The 20,060-nt window shown below is 37.5% G+C and overlaps 1 protein-coding gene across 1 annotated transcript in view; it reads right to left on the bottom strand.

The window, feature by feature from the left end:
- CYSLTR1 (cysteinyl leukotriene receptor 1) overlaps window positions 1-19,712 on the bottom strand; it is a 37,624-nt gene extending 17,912 nt beyond the window's left edge. Inside the window, exon 1 of the mRNA XM_028101381.1 lies at window positions 19,447-19,712. The gene's annotated coding sequence lies outside the window, so the exon portion shown is untranslated. The remainder of the gene's footprint in view (window positions 1-19,446) is intronic.
- Between the last annotated feature and the right edge of the window lie 348 nt (window positions 19,713-20,060).

Genomic DNA, 20,060 nt, shown 5'->3' with positions numbered 1-20,060 from the left:
CAAATAGGTCAATAGAACAGAATGGAAAACCCAGAAATAAACCCACAATTATATGGTCAATTAATCTTGGAGAAAGCACCAAAAAATATCCAATGGGAAAAAGACAGTCTCTTCAACAAATGGTGTTGGGAAAAATGGACAGCAACATGCAAAAGAATGCAACTGGACCACTTTCCTACACCATACATACATAAATTCAAAATGGATGAAAGGCCCAACTGTGAGATCTGAAATCATAAAAATCTTAGAAGGTAACAGAAGCAGTAACTTCTTTCACATTGGCCATAATACCTTCTTTCTAGATATGTTTCCTCAGGCAAGGGAAGCAAAATTACAAATAAACAATTGGGACTACATCAAAATAAAAATCTTCTGTACAGCAAAGGATATAATCAACAAAACTAAAAGGCAATGTGTGGAATGGGAGAAGATATTTGCAAATGACATATCTGATAATAAAACTCAACACCTCCAAAATGAATAATCCAATTAACAAGTGGGCAGAAGATATGAATAGACATTTTTCCAAAGAAGACATACACATGGCCAACAGGTACATGAAAAAATGCTCAACATCACTTATCAACAGGGAAATGCAAATCAAAATTCCATTACAAAAAAATGAGATATCACTTCACACCTGTCAGAATGGCTAAAATCAAGAACACAAGAAACAACAAATATTGGTGAGGATGTGGAGAATGGGGAACACTCTTGCTCTGTCAGTGGAAATACAAACTGTTTTAGCCACTGTCGAGAACAGTGAGGAGGTCCCTCAAAAAGTGAAAAATAGAAATACTCTATGATCCAGTAATCTCACTAAAAGGTATTTGCCCAAGGGATACAAAAATACTAATTCAAAGGGAAACATGCCCCTTGATGTTTATAGCAGCATTTTATACAATAGCCAAATTCTGTAAACAAAAAAATTTATGGAAACAGCCCCAGTGTCTATTGATCAATGAATGGATAAGAAAGATGTGGTTTATATATTCAATGGAATATTATTCAGTCATAAAAAATGAAATCTTGCCATTTGCAAGTACATGATGGAGCTAGAGAGTATTATGCTATGTGAAATAAGCCAGTCAGAGAAAGACAAATACCATATTATTTCACTCATATGTGGAATTTAAGAAACAAAACAAATGAGCAAAGGGGAAAAAAGTGAGAGGCAAACCAAGAAACAGACTCTCTCTCTTTTTTTTTTAGACTCTTAACTACAGAGAACAAACTAATGGTTACCAGAGGGGAGCTGGGGGGGGGGATGGGTTAAATATGTGAGGGAGATTAAGGAATGCACTTGTGAAGTCACCAGGAGATGTGTGGAGGTGTTGAATCACTGTATGGTACACTTGAAACTAATATTACACTGTATATTAACTAACTGGAATTTAAATAAAAAATTGAAAAAAATAAGAAAGATTATATCAAATGTCATTAATTGTCTATATTTAGTATTCATCCATGCTATTCTTCACACTGGCTAAACCAGTTTGTGTTCCCAACAACAGTGTGGGAGGGTTCACCTTTCTCTGTATCCTCCCTAACATCTGTTGTTTTTAGCCATTCTGACAGGGGTTAGATGATATCTGATTATAGTTTTGATTTGTATTTCCCTGATGATGAGTGATGTTGAGCATCTTTTCATGTGTCTGATGGCCCTCTATTTCTTCTTCAGAAAAATGTCTATTCATGTCTTCTGCCTATTTCTTAACTGGATTATTTGTTTTCTTGGTGTTTGACTAGAACTTTATAGATTTTGGATACTAACCTTTTATCAGATATGTTATTTGCAAATATCTCCTCCCATTCCAAAGATTGCCTTTTAGTTTTGTTGATGGTTTCCCTTGCTGTGCAGAAGCTTTTTATCTTGATGAAGTCTGAATAGTTCATTTTTGCCTGTTTCCCTTGCTTCAGGAGACATATCTAATAAAAAGTTGCTACAGCTGATGTCAAAGAGGTTACTGCCTGTGTTCTCCTCTAGGATTTTGATAGTGTCCTATCTCACATTTAGGTCTTTCATCCATTTTGAATTTATTTGTGTGTATAGTATAGGAAAGTGGTCCAGTTTCATTCTTTTGCATGTTGCTGTCCATTTTTCCCAACACCATTTTTTGAGGAGACAGTCTTTTTTTCCACTGGATATTCTTTCCTGCTTTGTCAAAGGTGACTTTACTGTAGAGTTGAGGGTCCATTTCTGGGTTCTTTATTCTGTTCGATTGATCTATGTGTCTGTTTTTGTGCCAGTACCATACTGTCTTGATGACTGCAGCTTTGTAATATAATGTGAAGTCCAGAATTGTCATACCTCCAGCTTTGCTTTTCTTTTTCAAGATTGCTTTGGCTATTCGGGGTCTTTTGTGGTTCCATACAAATTTTAGGATTGTTCCAGCTCTGTGAAAAATGATGGTGGTACTTTGATAGAGATTGCATTAAATGTGTAGATTGCTTTGAATCATATAGACATTTAAACAATATTTGTTCTTCCAATCCATGAGCATGGAATGTTTTTCCATTTCTTTGTGTTATGAAAGAAATTGAAGATAAACAATGGAACTTGTTTCATAGTGTTCTACAGTTTTCAGCTACAGGTCTTTTACCTCTTTGATTAGATTTATTCCTAGATATCTCATGGTTTTTGTTGCAATTGTAAATGGGATCGATTCCTTGATTTCTCTTTCTGCTGCTTCATTATTGCTATGTAGAAATGCAACAGTTTTCTGTATGTTGATTTTGTATCCTATGACTTTGCTGAATTTGTGTATCAGTTCTAACAATTTTTTTTTTTGGTGGAGTCTTTCAGGTTTTCTACATAAAGTATCATGTCATCTGCAAATAGTGAAAGTTTGACTTCTTCCTTGCCAATTTGGATGCCTTTTATTTCTTTTTTGTTGTCTGATTGCTCCAGCTAGGACTTCCAGCACTATGTTAACTAATAAAGGTGAGAGTGGACATCCCTGTCTTATTCCTTATCATACAGTAAAAGCTCTCAGTTTTTCCCCATTAAGGATGATATTAGCTGTGGGTCTTTCATATGTGGTCTTTATGATGTTGACATATGTTCCCTCTATCCTTACTTTATTGAGGGATTTTATCAAGAATGAATGCTGTACTTTGCCTAATTCTTTTTTTCTGCATCTATTGAGAGAATCATATGTTTCTTATCCTTTCTTTTATTAATATGGTGTATCACGTTGACTGATTTGCGGATATTGAACCATGCTTGCAGCCCAGGAATAAATCCCACTTGATTGTGGTGAATAATTCTTTTAATGACTGTTGGATTCAATTTGCTAGTATTTTGTTGAGAATTTTTGCATCCATGTTCATCAGGAATACTGGCCTGTAATTCTCCTTTTTAGTGGGGTCTTTGGTTTTGGAATCAGGGTAATGCTGGCCTCATAGAAGGCAATTGGAAGTTTTCCTTCTATTTCTATGTTTTGGACCAGTTTGAGAAGAATAGGTACTAACCCTTCCTTAAATGCTTGGTAGAATTGCCCTGGGAAACCATCTGACTCTGGACTTCTGTTTTTTGGAAGATTTTTGATTACTGATTCAATTTCTTTGTTGGTTATCAGTATGTTCAAGTTTTCTATTACTTCGTGTTTCAGTTTTGGTAGTTAATATGTTTCTAGGAATTTATTCATTTCTTCCTCATTGCCCATTTTGTTGGCATATAGTTTTTCATAATATTCTCTTATAATTGTATTTCCTTCATGTTGGTTGTGATCGCTCCTCTTGTGATTTTTATTTATTTGTGTCCTTTCTCTTTTCTTTTTGATAAGCCTGGCTAGGGGTTTATCAATTTTATTAATCCTTAAGAAGAACCACCAGGTCCTGGTTTCATTGTTGTGTTCTACTGGGTTTCTTGTTTCTATATACTTTATTTCTGCTCTAATCTTTGTTATTCCCCTTCTTCTGCTGGTTTTAGGCTTCTTTTTAATTTTTCTTATAATTTTTATTCCTTTTCCAGCTCTTCTAGGTGTACGGTTAGGTTGTGTATTTGAGATTTTTCTTGCTTCTTGAGGTAGGTCTGTATAGGTATATATTTCCCTGTTAGGACTGTTTTTCTTGCATCCCAAGGGTTTGTACCCTCATGTTTCATTTTCATTTTTTCCATGTATTTTATTTGTTCTTTAATATTCTAGTTGATCCATTCATTCTTTAGTAGGATGTTCCTTAGTCTCCATGTATCTGTGGTCTTTCCAAATTTTTTCTTGTGGTTGACTTCAAGTTCCATAGCACTGTGGTTGGAAAATATGCATTGTATAATCTCAATCTTTTTTACTTGTTGAAGCTTGATTTGTGACCCAGTATGGGGTCTCTTCTGAAGAATGTCCCGTGTGCACTTAAAAAGAATGTATTCTGCTACTTTGGGATGAAATGTTTTGAGTATAACTCTTAAGTCCATCTGATCCAGTGTGTCACTCAAAGCCATTGTTTCCTTGTTGATTTTCTGCTAGATAATCTGTATTGCTATAAGTGGAGTGTTCAAGTCCCCTACTCTTATTATATTATTATCAATGAGTTCCCTTATATTTGTATTAGTTGTTTTACATATTGGGCTCTCCCAAGTTGAGGGCATAAATATTTACAATTTACAATTTACAATAGGCCCCTTTATTTTGTTATATTGCCCTCTTCATCTCTTGTTATAGTCTTTGGTTAAAACGTATTTTGTCAGATAAGTATTGCTACTCTGGCTTTCTTTTGATGTCCATTTGCAAGATAAATGTTTTTCCATCCCCTTACTTTCAATCTGCAAGTGTCTTTAGGTCTAAAATGAGTCTCTTGTAGGCAGGATATAGATGGGTCTTGTTTTTTTGTTTTTTTTTTTTAAATCCATTTTGACACTCTGTCTTCTGATTCGAGCATTTAGTCCATTTTCATTCAGAGTGATTACTGATAGATATGAATTTAGTGCCCTTTTATTACTTGCTTTGTTGTTGTTTCTGGAGATTTTCTCTTTTCCTTTAGAGTCTTCTTTGCTTTTGGTCTTTCTTTTAGTGGTCTTGAACTCCTTTAGTGTTTTTTGTTGTTGTTGTTTGTTTTTTTGTCTGGGAAACTATCTTCCTTGTATTCTGCTTGACAGCTTTGCTGAATATTCTTGGCTGCATATTTTTCCCATTCAGCACATTGACTATATCATGCCCTTCTCTTCTGGTGTAGCCAGTTTCTGTTGAGAGATCTGCTGTTAACTTTATTTGTTTTCTCTTGTAAGTTAGGGACTACTTTTGTCTTGCTGTTGTTAGGACTTTTTTCTTTATCTCTATATTTTGCAAATTTAACTGCAATATATCTTGGTTTGGCCTGCTTTTGTTGATTTTGAGGGGAGTTCTCTGTGCCTCCTGGAGTTGGATGTCTGTATTAGGGAAGTTTGCAACTATAATTTCCTCAAATAAAACTTCTGCCCCCCTTTTCCCTGTCTTCTTCTTGTTGGACTCCTATGATATGAATGTTATTGTGTTTGGTGGAGTCACTGAGTTACCTAAGTCTACATTAATGATCCAACATTTTTCTTTTCCTCTTCTTTTCAGCTTCATTATTTTCCATAATTTTACCTTCTATATCACTCTTTCATTCCTCTGCTTCTTCCGTCCTTGTGTTCATTACATCCAGTTTTGCATCTCAGTTACAGGACTTTTTATTTCAGCCTGACTAGATTTTAGATCTTTCATCTCTGTGGTAAGGGACTCCCTGGTGTTTTCTATGCTTTTCTCAAGCCCAACTAGTATCCTTAAGATTGTCACTTTACATTCAGGATCAGGCATATTACTTATATCTGTTTTGATTTGATCCCTTGCCATGACCTGTTTGTGTTCTTTCTTTTGGGATGAATTCCTCCATCTTGGCAATTTGTCTAGGTCTCTGTCTTCCTCTTTGTGTTAGGAAAACCTGTTATGTTTCCTCCTCCTGAGAGTAATGGCTTTGAAAAGAAGAGGTCATATACTATCCCAGGCCTGGCACTTCAGGAAATATCTCTAGTGTAGTCTGTGTGCACTCTGTTGCTGTGTTTTAGCTGCTCTTTCACTCAGGTCAGTCCTCTGAAGAGTTTCTCCCTGCCTGGAGTGGTGAGTGTTTGGACCTTGGCCAGAATGGGGTGAGTTTTAAGTAGGTGTGCTCTGCTCTGCTTGTTAAAGGATACCTGATTTTATTTCCACTAGAGCTGAAGCTTTGCAGAACTCTATGGTCAGCAGACATGCTGCATTTGGGGAGGTTGTGGTGGTCTTCTGGTGGAGTGGCCCACTGCTCTGGTTCACAGGCACACTTGCCCAGAAAAGTAGTACCTGCAAAGTGCAGGGAACTAGGGCTTGATGCAAGTGGTTTTGGTCGCTACTGTTGGTACTGTGCTGTTTACTGAAGTTAGTTTATGCTGAGGGGCAGAAGAGAGAAATGGTGAGCCCCACCTTCATTCTGGAGAGGGGTGTTCATGCCTGCCAATGTCCAGGAAGCCCTCCCAGGTGAGTGTACAGTCTTCCCTCATGTGTCCAGGCATCCCTCAGATTCATGCCTTCACCCTGTCTGTGTCTGGGCTGTCTGCCTGCACATGTGTCTTATCCCAGGCAGGCAGGCTGAGTTTTAAAACCCCAAGCTTTAGGGACTTAACATCACGGGGACCCATACTGGTCCTCTGGGGGAGGGAGTCACCATGCAGGGAGTGATGCACGTTTGTCCCAGAAGGGCAGTAACACTAAAGCGCAGGGGCCTGGATTTTGGAATAAAGCACAACAAAGAGCCAGTGTCCAGGTTAACTGCCCTCAGTAGCATGCATGCTAAGAGGTAGAGGAGGGTAATGGCTCCTGCTGGCTCTCTTGTCCTCACAGAGGCAATGCCACATCTCCCAGATGCACTGCAAGAAGGGGGAACTGTCTCTCTCAATGTGTTCCAGGGGATTCTCAGATCACGTCATCTGCTATGGGCTATCTGCCCTCCTTCTCCACAGGAGCAGTGCTGTGCCCTCAGGGCTCCACACTAGCCATGCTATGGACCTCTTAAACTCCAGTCTTTGAACCTCACTGGTTGTAAAAACTCATGAAATTCAGCCCCTCTTGTATTCCCAGCTAATGGCTTTGGGGAAGTGTTTTCCTTGTGTTATCCCCTTTATGCTTCTTTCTCTCTCTCTTTCTCTCTCTTTCCCCTCTCTCTGTGACCAGGGCGCTTTCCCCTCTACAGTACCTGTGATCCATTTCTTCCCCAAATCACGTCTCTACACCTCCCACCTTCCACAACATGGCCTCTTCTCTCCTTCTAGTTTTGCAGTTTGCTTTGTCAGTCCTCAGATTGATTTCTTGGGTGTTCAGAATGATCTGATATTTATCCAGTTTGTTTGAGGGATGAGGCAAGACTAGGGTCCTACTCCTCAACCATCTTAACTCCTGCCCCTAAGTTTGTGTAGCTTCTTAAATATGAGCCATGAAATGTATTGTTTTGTTGAAATCAGGGCTAAAAAGAAAGAAGGGAAGGAAGGAAGGAAGGAAGGAAGGAAGGAAGGAAGGAAGGAAAGAAGGAAGGAAGAATGGCCTAGGTATACATGTGGAAAGAAAGCTTTAATTTGTTCATAAATGAGCAGTGAGGAAGTAGCTCTCACTAATACCATCTTGATCATACATTCTCCTTCCTCAGAATTTCCTGATTACCTATAGGAGCAAATATACATTTCTTCCCAGTAGTCTATACTAAATTGCTTCTTAAAGTCTCTTCTGGGGGTGCCTGGGTGGCTCAGTTGTTAAGCATCTGCCTTTGGCTCCGATCATGATCCCAGGGTCCTGGGATCGAGCCCCACATTGGGCTCCCTGCTCAGTGGGGAGCCTGCTTCTCCCTCTCCCACTCCTCCTGCTTGTGTTCCCTCTCTTGCTGTGTCTCTCTCAGTCACATAAATAAATAAAATCTTTTTTTAAAAAGTCTCTTCTGTTACTGTAAATCTGTTTGCATAATATCAAATTTGCTTCTCTAAGGTGTATTCAATTATTTGAAAAATTCTACCAGTGATACCTGGGCACTCTTTACAATATGAAATGACAAGACAAAAAGTAACTTAGCAGTGTCCTAGTTTTCAGGTTTTCATGAAGATTTGAGACCAGACATGATCACAGAATAAGTCATATGAGAAGGGACAATATCTATGTTCCCACACAAGTGTTAGGTGAAACCAGATCACTATAATCAAGTCAATAAAAAGGAAGTACGTGTCATGATACCGAAAACAATTTTTAAACAGAGCTACTCCTTGACTGAAGTTTCCAGAAATGGCATTAAAATCTCTATTTGTAATTGAATAAGCTAGTTTTATAGAATGTTAGAGGTGGAATGCACTTAGAAAGCATCTAATCCAACCCCAGTACCTTAATGACCCAGAAAGATAAAATGACTGCTAAAAGTAACACACAGAATCAGTGGCAAAGTCAGGATGCCTGACTCACAGTCCATTGTTATTTTCAGTATACAACACTGTTGAGTTTCAGATAACACAAGATCTATCACTAAACTCTGATATAAGACAAACTCATATACTGGTACAAATAATGACCGTTGAACAAAAAACTGCACAAAAGCCAAGGATTGATCCACTTTTTGGTCCCCTTTTTGGTTATAATTATAGGACTAGTTTTTAGTGAGTATTAGAAGTTACAACTTTCTTTTTAATTTTCTTGTGTCTCTTCTGTTCAGTCTGTCGTTATCACTTATGCCAGATTATGCATCTTAAAGCACAGTTCTAGTCATATCATTTCCCTTTCAAAGATCTTCAGTGACTTATTAAGTTAAGCCTGATGCATCATTTAAGACCACAATAATTTTCTATCTTAACCTTATAGCATCATTCTCCATTGTTTATTATATGTATATTATATAAATGTGAACTTATGACTAGCTTCATCCCTTATTTGGTCTCTTTTCCTTTGCTCAGGACATTTTTTCATCTGATATGCTATTTTTCCTCATTGCTATCATCTGTAATTCTAACCATCTTTAAGATGATCTCTTACATCATCTCTCCCTTAAAAAATTTTCCTGATCCTCTGTACTACAGTGATATGTTAGTCATATTAAAAGGGATGTATTAGCTGCTTACTATATATCAATTCTGTGCTAAACCTTTGGAAAATAAGATACAAGCTCTGCCAATTTAAGGTTTACACTCCACCAGAGGGAGACACAGATGTGTTAACAAATTAATTCACGGCATCATTACAGCTGCAGTAATAGAAGTATATAAAGGACACAGAATGGGAATATAAGTGGTGCATGTATGTTAGTAAAGGCTTCATAAAATATAGAAGAGTATGGCAGGTAGGAATAGCATTTTAGGCAGGGGAAGAAAGTGGAATAAGCAAAGGTTTAGAGATAAGAAATAGCCTGACATGTGTAGGGAAAAGTAACAGTGTGATAGGGATGAAATATAAGCTAAAGGTGTGTGCAGGTGTGCATGTTTGGGTGTATGTATCTGTATGTTATTGGACTATGGGTTTAAAAGTGAGAAAACAAGTTGGAAAGAAATGCAGGAACTAGATCATTAAAATCTTGTATACTGTTCTAGAGAATTCGAGTTTATCTTCTAGGGAATAAGGAGCTATTAGAGGGTGCAGAGTGATAAAAAATACTGACGTATAAAGGAAAGAGGAAGTGGAGCAGAAAAGATAGAGGTTGGTCATCCTGAGAGGTTTAATTTTCTTGGTAAAATAAAAAAAATAATGTTGAGAAAAAGAGGGCTTCACTTGGGTTCAGGTCTTCTGAAAGTTGGTGAAGGTTTGAATGGTAGCTCTGGGAAATGGGAGAGAAATATGACCAAGAAGAGACTGAAGGCCCAAGAGAAATTGGAGAGTGTGGGTTTTTAATGGCCCTAGTCTGCACAATTGTGTGATTTATTCCAGCCTGGGATTTATCAACAGCCTGGATTTAGGAGAGAAAAAAATATATAAATGCTTACATTGATATAAGATTGAGAGTAATAGAGAAAATTTATGGAAGGACAATAGGGTAAGGAAGTTGAATGATGATGCTACTAAAAGAGTGATTAACAGTGAAACTATGAAGAAGTTTTAACAGATTGGGAGAAAAGGGGGTGACAAAGGGACTGGAAGATTTACTGAAATTTAAGAAGTGGTGTAGTGGCAATAAGAGTGTGAGAGAACTGAAAGTCTAGGAGTCTGTGGTCAGAGTGTGATACACTGGAATTTAAGATTTCAGTTGTGTGATAGTAAATGAGGCTCCAAGTGTGGCCATGGAATGTGAATGGATGCTATAGATAAGGAAGTCAAGAAATTTCAAGTCAGTTTACTGGGTTGGTTGTTTACATGGAAGATGAAGTTATAAAGGTGATAGAAGGATTTGGGGTAGAGAGGGAGACCACAAGCCAAATGCTAAATTATTCAGTGAGCTAGGGAAAAATAACCAGGAGATCAATAGGTGGTGATATTAATAAGGAAGATTAAAGGGTGGCATAGGTGAATGGCTTTTGTGTTATGGTAGAAGAGTAATGGTTTAATGTGGCACCAGGGAGCCAGGAGACATCCAACAGACTCTCTAGGTTTCACAGTAGATAGAATGTAGAAAAAAAGCAGCTTACTTTTGATGGGGAGGATCAGGTTTCACATAAGGCAATGAGGTGGTGGGAGAATTATTTGAAGAGATTTAGGATATAGGGGAACTCATAATGAAAAAGAAGGTTCTAGAGGGCACAGTGAGGAGAAGTTAGAAGAAAGGTTAGATGTGGAAGGAAGAATTAGGAGGGAGAAAGTACAGGATATTCTCAAGATGTTGGAACCTTGGAGAGCACTTGACCATAGTGGCCAATGGTTCAACTGCAGAATTCAATTTTGTATTTTTACCTTTTTAAACTTTTTCTTATAGTAATTTGTATATTTACATAATCTCTACTACTAAATTATGGACTTTTTTGAGGACAAAGACCAGATCTAATTAATATGAATAGTTTCTCTAGTGCTTAGCAAGGAACATTACACTTGTTGCTCAATAAATGTGTTGAATCAGACTAACTCATTTCAAAATTGTTTTATTGAGTCACCTTAGATGTATAGTTCTTTTATTATATTACTTCTTGTTTTTCCTGTTTCCTTTTGAAACAGGAACAGGGATTTTTTTCAGAACATTTTACCAAAGCAAGAAAATTAATAAATACAACTTTGTATGAGAGCTAAATTTAAACAGCTTGTTTCTCATCCAACTAAAGTGATAACAAGTCTGGCAACAGAGTTATGATTTACTGTGGATCAGCTGAAAGTGAGGCCAGTAAATTCAAATAGATTGCAAGTTCCTTGAAAACAGGGATTACATCTTTGTGTTTTCTTTTTCCCATTTTACTTCCTTTTATACTTTCCAAGTTTTTTTCTAGAGTGGTTAGCATAGTACTTTGCATACACAGCAGGAACATAATGAATGTCTAGTGAGATTCTATGCTATTCTTGTTTTTTTTTCATCTCTGTAGAACATTTTATTTTTAGCTTGGTTTGCCTCTTTGCTTCCATTTTAATGTGAACAAAATATAGACTGGAAACTCTGAGTCCTGGTACAGTAATACATGATATAACAACTTTCTTTCCATTTTGATTACAAGTTAAACATGATATTCCATTATTAAAGATAAGAAACATAATCAATAACTTATTAAACTTTTATGTATAACTTAAATGCCTTATTTGGAAGTCTCTAAATTTAGAAACTTTTCCTTAGTTTAAGGTTGCATGTTTGATGTTGTGGTGGGAGTGACAATAGGTTATATGACATGACCATTGTCAACCACCTTTCTGTTTCCAGGGTACAGTGTTTCACTCGTATTGGATTTGTTAGGCTTTACTTACTCAGAAAATGTGTTTATAAGCAAAGGTTTTAATTAAAGTGAGTTTGTTTTATATCTAAGAATAGACCTTTGAAAAAGGCCATGATATGTTACCATTCTTTTAAAAGATAATTATATTATTGAGCCATATTAGTAGAATGCACCTTTTTATTATCCCAAGAAGTGCCAGCTTGAGTCAGAAGTGATCTTGGAAATCTTGTTCCAATGGACTTTTACATGTGAAAAAAAGGAAACCTGGGAATGGGAGTGGAGTGGCAATGACTTACTCAAGATTGTATGGCTAATGACAGGGCTGGAACTAGAATCCAGGCATTACAACCTTCAGTCCAGTTCTACTACCACACTGCTACTCTTCTTTTTGGCCTCCCTTCATCAATGACAGGTTTTCAGATAGCCAATTGAGGTTTTTAGTGAATCCAAGGTCTATGAAATGCAAATGTTCGGTGTTTTGGTGTTTAGCTCTTTGCTTCTCTCTTTCCCTTGAATAATTACCAACTCCCATGGTTCAAAAAGACCACTTTCATGTGGATGACTCAAATCTCTGTCTCAGCCACAAACTGCTCACTTGAAATTTAGTCTCATTTTCAACTGCTTATAAGATTGCTCTTCTTGGATCGTATGCTTTTTCCTCAATTTCAACATGCTTAAAGACAAATATATTACCTTCCCTCCCAAATCAACTGTCGCAACTGACTCTTCTGTTTTGTTTTGTTTTTTCATTGACATTGAACGTCTTCCAGTTACTTCGGCAAATATGATCAAGGTAGTCATATTTGATCTTCCCTGACTTCATTCCTCATGTGTGAACCCAAAATTCTGTTGATTCTTATTTTTCAATATCTCCTGGCCTTCTCCCACCAATTTAGATCAGGGTCCTTATCTCATCATGTTTTGTCTACCTGCAGATAAACTATGTATCTTCTTTCACCCTTACATAGTCAAAGAGGTGAGCTTGGTAAATTTCTACTTATACTTCAAGACTCAAGTTGAAGTTGTTATTCTTTACAAATGTTCCCTCATTTGTGGTTCTATTATCTTATTTATTGCAGTGCTGTAATCACGCTTTTTGATTTACATGTCTGTCATATCCATTTAGACAGTGGCCCTATTAATGACAACGAGTCTGCTTCATTCAGTTTTGCTCTCTTCCCCTCGTAATTCAGCAAATTTTGAAAAATAACTGTGTGGTATTGGGTGCTTTTGAGTAATACAGTGCCTTAATTCTGCAAGGTGTGTGTCTGGGGAGGTGGAGGGAGAAGCAAGTTTTTGGTATGGAAGCACAGGTGCTATTGTGCAGGAATCTAGATAATGGCATAAAGTAGAAGTGAAATATGGACTCCACTAGCAGGGTAAAGTCTATTAAAAAGAAACCTGAAAAATCAAAAAGAGTACAGGGGACTATGACCTGTGGATGAACACTACAAATCACTGGAGAAGAAAGTAAAGGGGGTGGGGCAGATGAATCCACACCTTTAGGAAGGGACAGAAGGCAAAGAGCTTAAAAAAAAAAAAGCAAAACATTATATAAAAAACTAATGATGTACTATACATTGGATAATTGCATTTAAATTTAAAAAAAGGAAACATAGTTTGTTGGGGCTGAAGGAGAGTTCAAAAGTGGTCTAGGTCAGAGACTGATGAGAACTCAAAGACCCAAGGATGTGTCTGACCATGAGGTTTGGGTGAAACTGAGGATGAGTGTTTTTAAATTCAGCCGACAGGAGAGACTGAAAGATTAAATCAGTATTTGGATGTAGTTTTATGATTGTATTAAGTTAATGCCTCCCCCAAGACTTCCTTTACCTTTCTAGTAAATGCTAGCATGCACCGGATGGTCTGCATGTGTTGGAGGACTGCCAACAAGAATGGGGTGATGAGGGCAGGGCCAAAGCAGAAGAGGAAGTGGGGGAGGTTGGGACTTGGGGCTCAGTCTTGTGAGGCAGATACTTCTGCTGAGCAGTGGCAAGATGCAGGAAGCTTAATTTTTGTGAAAGTACAGCTCAGTGGGGCCCTACTTTTATTTGGCCAACTCCCCAGTGCCATTTTTGCTATTCTCCATGTATCCTATTATTGTCAAATGGAAAAAGTTAGTTGTGCTGTTTATCCTATAAAGGTAAGCTCAAGGAGGTGAGGCAATTTTTCCCCAGCTTTATTGAGGTATAATTGAGAAATAAAATCATAAGATATTTAAAGTGTACAATGTGGTGACTTGATAAATATATATATATATATGTGTGTGTGTGTATATACACACACACATACACATGCATACACATTGTGAAGAAATTCCCCCCATCAAGTTAATAAACTGGGACAATATTTTGTTAATCTCCTGATACAGCAAGTGTTTGTTGAATGGATGCATAATAAATAGGAGAATCAGCGAATACAAGTGTTTCATAAACTGTAAGGCACTATATAAATGTAAATTTTTTTAAATTTTTTATTGTTATGTTAATCACCATATATTACATCATTTGTTTTGGTGTAGTGTTCCATGATTCATTGTTTGTTCATAACACCCAGTGCTCCATGCAGAATGTGCCCTCTTTAATACCCATCACCAGGCTAACCCATCCCCCTACCCTCCTCCCCTCTAGAAACCTCAGTTTGTTTTTCAGAGTCCATCATCTCTCCTGGTTCGTCTCCCCCTCTGACTTACTCCCCTTCATTCTTCCTCTCCTGCTATCTTCTTCTTTTTCTTTTTTCTTAAAATATGTTGCGTTATTTGTTTCAGAAGTATGACTCTCTTTCCTACTCATACTAGGCTCAGCTCAATTTCCACTTCTTGACACCTACTTTGAGAACCCCACTCTACACTTATATCTCTCTTCTTTCAATTTGTATTATGTTTATTGCCTGTACCAATAATATGGCAGTCAGTACTCTACTATCTTGTAGCTTGTAATGTGTAGGAATCTTGTCTCCCTAGGTAGTTTAAGTGCTCAAGGGTCTATGTTTACTTTTCTGTTTTTTCTCTCTCCCCCTATTTCTGCCAGGGCCCCTCTCTAACTAACTTCTCCCAAATATTTAAATATTTTTCTTTCTATTTTCTCTCCTAAATACGGAAGAAAAACTGGTGGGGCATAAAGAAAAGAGGAATTATGATGGGAGGGAGTAGAATGGGATGGAATGAAGAAGCAGGATAGATGAGTTTTGTAGTGCACAACTTGTTTAAACAGCGGTCTTTTCTACCAACCTACGAAGAGTTATAAGTTGAAAGCAAAAGTAATTATAATTAGCACCAGTATTGTAACATGAATTAATGGACCAAAGATGTCTGGATTTATCAAATCAGGTTAACAGGCTTACTTCATTGCCTTTTCTGTAAGGATGAGGATGTACCACCACCTGCTTTGAGTACATTAAACTTCTTAGCAGTTGTATTTCCTCAATGCAAATCAACAAATTGGCATTAACATTGAGACTTGCACAGGTATGGTAGAATTAGTGGTAACCAGAGAGTTGGCTCCTACTGACATCCTAAAAGTAGGATGAGATTGCTGATGCTTACTTAGAATGAGGTCCCTGTTTAGAGGCGTAGAACTGGGAGCAGAAAGTAACTGGCCCTGCTCCCTCCACATGCAATCAATTTTGTTATGTGTCTTATTCTCCTAGAATGGAATTTAAACAATATCCTTTTAGATGGTGGTTTGTATTTTCAAATTGCTTTCATATTTATCATTTTAACAGATCTGAAAAATATCTCTATAATCTCATTATTGCATTGGATACATGAGGAAACCAAGAAATACTGATGTTCAATAACTTGCTAAAGAACACACAGCTGATTAAAAGGCAAATCTAAGATGAACTCCCAGTTATCCAGGCCCAATTTCCTTCCCATTGAAATCCATGCAGCAAAGTAGTTTAAAGATGCCACTGTTATGTTGCAGAGTTTATGACAGAGTCCAATTTGAAAGATAATTTGAAGTAAAATATCTCCATGCTTATTTATATTAGAATAACTTAATATTTATTGGGTGATCATGGTACGTATAAGGCACTATGCTAGTTATTGTTGGGAAGAGGGAGTTTAAAAGAATAAATAACCTTATATCTTCTCTCAAGACTCGGTATATTTTGAGAAGAATTATATTTTTGTGGCTCTTATTTCTCAAGACTCTCTTCTTTCTCTTGACCAAAACTGTATGAACTGCACAAATTTCAGTCTTTGGTCATCTCAGATTTGCTTTCTCTAAGATGAGCCAATCTTATGGCCTTGGCTGTCACACTCCCCAGATTTAACTTTGGCCTCTACCATTTACTCATCACTCATATTCAGGGCCATTGTTTCCAACCATCATAAGACATTATTTCTTGGAATTTTTGCCATCTTCTTAAACTTAATAGATCAGAAACAGAACTCATCATGTCCTACACTCCCCACTTCCATCCCCAAGTTACCTAATTCTATGAATAGTAGTAGCACCACTGCCCAGATCCCATGGGTTCAAAATTTCAGTGATAGCTTTGACTTTCCTGTGCTGCCTATATCTAATCACTCACCACCTTCCATCTATTATTCCTCTTAAATGTCTCCTTGAGTTTTTCTCCATTCCATTTCCATTGCCACCAACCTAGCCTTATAGCTGCATTAATTTCTACTCTTTAAGTGAGCTTTTCCAGCTCCAGTTTTTTCAAATGTAGTCAGGCCTATGAAACTCTGCCAGATTCATCTACTAAAAACATTTTCCCATCATATTCTCATTTATTTAAACTTTGCTGATATGATTTCCTATTAAAAAGTGCCTGGGGCGCCTGGGTGGCTCAGTCGGTTAAACGACTGCCTTTGGCTCAGGTCATGATCCCGGAGTCCCAGGATCGAGTCCCGCATCGGGCTCCCTGCTCAGCGGGCAGTCTGCTTCTCCCTCTGACCCTCTTCCCTCTCGTACTCTCTATCTCTCATTCTCTCCCTCTCAAATAAATAAATAAAATCTTAAAAAAAAACATTTAAAAAGTGCCTGGAATTCAATGTCTAATAATCTGGTCTTACATTTCTATCCAAATTTATTTTCTGTTACTCCTCAAATCAATCCCTTCACCCTAGCCAGATTAGGCTTTTTGGTGTACCCTGTAAGTGTCAAAATCACTGCAAGTGTCAAATTCATTCTTGATACAATATATTTCTGACATCATTTCTGTGACTAGAATTGAATTCAAACAACATATATTGACCCCTTACTATGTGCACAGAAAATTTGCTTAGCATGGTCTCATATCAAATATCTGGCCAATAAATAAACCAGAAAGAATTCATAGTAGCAGCTTAATTTAAAGCAGGCAAGGCAGATTAGTTATCCCTAAACTCCTGGGAATTTGTTAAAATCCCAGGAATTTTACTACTATTCTTTTAGGCCTATCTCATTTTACTTCCTCTATGAAGCTTTCTCCATTCAGCCTAGCCTACTGCTCTCTTTCTTCCATAAACTCCTTTACCACTAAAAACATAACATTGTGGGATGCCTTTGTGGCTTAGTCAGTTAAGCATCTGCCTTCCGCTCAGGTTATGATCCCAGAGTCCTGGGATCAAGCCCCACCTCAGACTCCTTGCTCGGCAGGGAGCCTGCTTCTCCCTCTGCCTCTGCCTCTCCCCCCTGCTTGTGCATGCTCTCTCTCTCTCTGACAAATAAATAAAAATCTTTAAAATAAAACAAACAGGGGTGCCTGGGCGGCTCATTCGTTAAGCGTCTGCCTTCAGCTCAGGTCGTGATCCCAGGGTCCTGGGATCGAGCCCCGCATCGGGCTCCCTGCTCCATGGGAAGCCTGCTTCTCCCTCTCCCACTCCCCCTGCTTGTGTTCCCTCTCTCGCTGTCTCTCTCTCTGTCAAATAAATAAATAAAATCTTTAAAATAAAATAAAACAAACAACACCCCCAAAACCGCATAACATTGGTTTACTGTCTCATATTTTTATGTTCTGTAGGTCTTGTGTGCCCACCAACATTGTAAATTCCCCAAGGGTAGGAACTACATCTTGCCTTTGTGCCACATAATGTATTGAGCTTAACTGACACTTGTTTAACTGGATTACAGTAGATTTGAGATATTTTAATAAGAACATAAGAAATAACAAAATGGATCAAAGTAGAGGTCCATGCAGAGCTATCTTATTTAAGAGATTATGATACTTAGTTTTCATGGCATCAAATCCACAAGATTAGATATGTTTCTTAAGGATCAGTGTCAACCTATTAATCCCTTATTATCAGCCAGTGATCCTGCAAAGGCAAATTTATAATTTTCTGCATCATGGAAGAATCTTGCTTTTATCCCAGATAAGTATTTCCTAAACACATCAAAAGTTTGATAAGGGAAAGAGAGAAAAAGTAGTAAAAAATGAAATTGATGATTCTGGGCTAGGAAGACACCAAAATGCTGAATTTGGACTAGACTCAATCTGAAAACTTTCTTTAACCTATTCTGTTTGGGTTCACTCACTCCCAGGGTGATTTATGCCATTTGCAGGAGTTGATTAGCTAGTGCAGTCATTTAAATATTATGGGGACATGGGGAGCAGTTTTTATTAAGGGTGTATTAAAGATATAAATGTGGTACCTGAGGTCATTTATTTGCTAGGTAAACAGAGACCACCTTTGGTTCTAATTGGGCAATTAATAATAAAACAACAATAGAAAATATTTTTGAATGATTGTAATAGATACCGTAAACTTAAAATTATCTAGAAGCAAATTTCACTAATATATTTGAAACACACTGCAGTCCCAAGTCCCAGTTTACTTACATTTTATTTTAGAATAATTAGCTGATAAATATATAATGTCATGGCCTCTTTCTAGCCTTCAAAACAATCAGAGCACTGCAGGGAAGAACTACTAGATGTAAGTTTTTTTTCCTTTTATTTGTTTACCCTTGAAAACAGCTTCTTTGCTGCTAAATAAAATTATGCTCCTGGCCAAGATTTTTGATTGAAATGTATAAAGTGTTGGCTCTGTGTAAACCTGGTCTATGTCAAATATGTATAAGTTACTAAATAGATCATGCAATTTCCTTATATTCATTTATAGTTGTGAGAGCTTTCTATTCAGTGGCTAGTTGGAGCTGGTCAATTTGTAGTTGTATGGTGTTTGTTAGAAAATTTGTTAATGCCTCTGAGTCTATTTCCTTATTTGCAAAACAGGGATAGTAACACTCACCCTGTCTAAAATGCAGGATGTTGAGAGGATCAAGTGGGATAATGAATGTGAAACTACTTTGTAAATATACCAGGTCATTCTTCAGTATTTGTTTTACTTTTATCAGTCACTATTTTTAGATTAGAGAAACCCCACTACAGATTAGAGAAACCCCACTGAGCCCTTAAAATAGGATTCTAAACTATGTCATCTATTTCTAACTTAATTGCAAAAGTGCTGGAGGCTTGGGTAGTGTCCCCTCTATATTTTGCCACATTCAGTTCCTAGCAGAAGGACAGAGAAATACTTGTTGACAGACTGATTAGTTATCAAAAATCTGGCCAAAAAATAAAGCAGAAAGAATTCATAGTAGCAGCTTAATTTAAAGCAGGCAAGGCAGATTAGTTATGCTTAAACTTCTGGGAATTTGTTAAAATCCCAGGAATTTTACTACATACTGTTTTAGTCATAGCATTGAAATATCAAATCTTACCTTCTACCTTCAAGATTGACAGTTTGGGGTCCCTTTGCATTTATTCTCAGAAGCAAGCGCCAAGTCTTCATTAAATCCAATCTGCTCGTCCCTTGGAGAGCTAACCTTTTTGGTTAGCTGCACAGTGAATCTGAATACCCTGACGGGTCCTGAAAGCACAATCCATTTACAGGGTGACTGTTCTTTAGGCAAACTTTTTTGAAAAGATGGGTTGCTGCGATTTTCAAGAAGAAAGAGGGCAGGGCACATATGCTAGCCAATGTATACAGATTCTCCTTCCTCTTTCAGATTAGTCCTCAAGCTGTAAAGCACGCCTAAATTTGGCTTCTTAGTGCAAAGTGGGGGAGGGGAAGGCAGAAGGAGGGAAGAATAGAAACTGGAGACCTGCAAGTTGTGTATATAAATAAGCTTTTATGCTTAGCTCCAGCAACAGAATCCTCAGGAAATCTTGTAGCTGCTCTGAGATGGGAAGCAGGAAGAAGTATACGTTGTCCAGCTTAGTTCTCTCTAATTTTTATGAATTGAGGGGGGTGGTTAGAGTATTTTTAGGCAGAGAAAGATAATCTTACCAGTATATGCTAATCTAACTGCCATTATGTGAAACTTGATTTTAA

The sequence above is a fragment of the Eumetopias jubatus genome, unplaced genomic scaffold (assembly GCF_037043125.1).
Source record: "Eumetopias jubatus isolate StellerSeaLion01/CBP00866 unplaced genomic scaffold, mEumJub1_p1.0 scaffold_11, whole genome shotgun sequence".
NCBI classification, from domain to species: Eukaryota; Metazoa; Chordata; class Mammalia; order Carnivora; family Otariidae; genus Eumetopias; species Eumetopias jubatus.
Note: the sequence above shows the minus strand (reverse complement) of the source record. Positions and strands in the feature narration are given on the sequence as shown.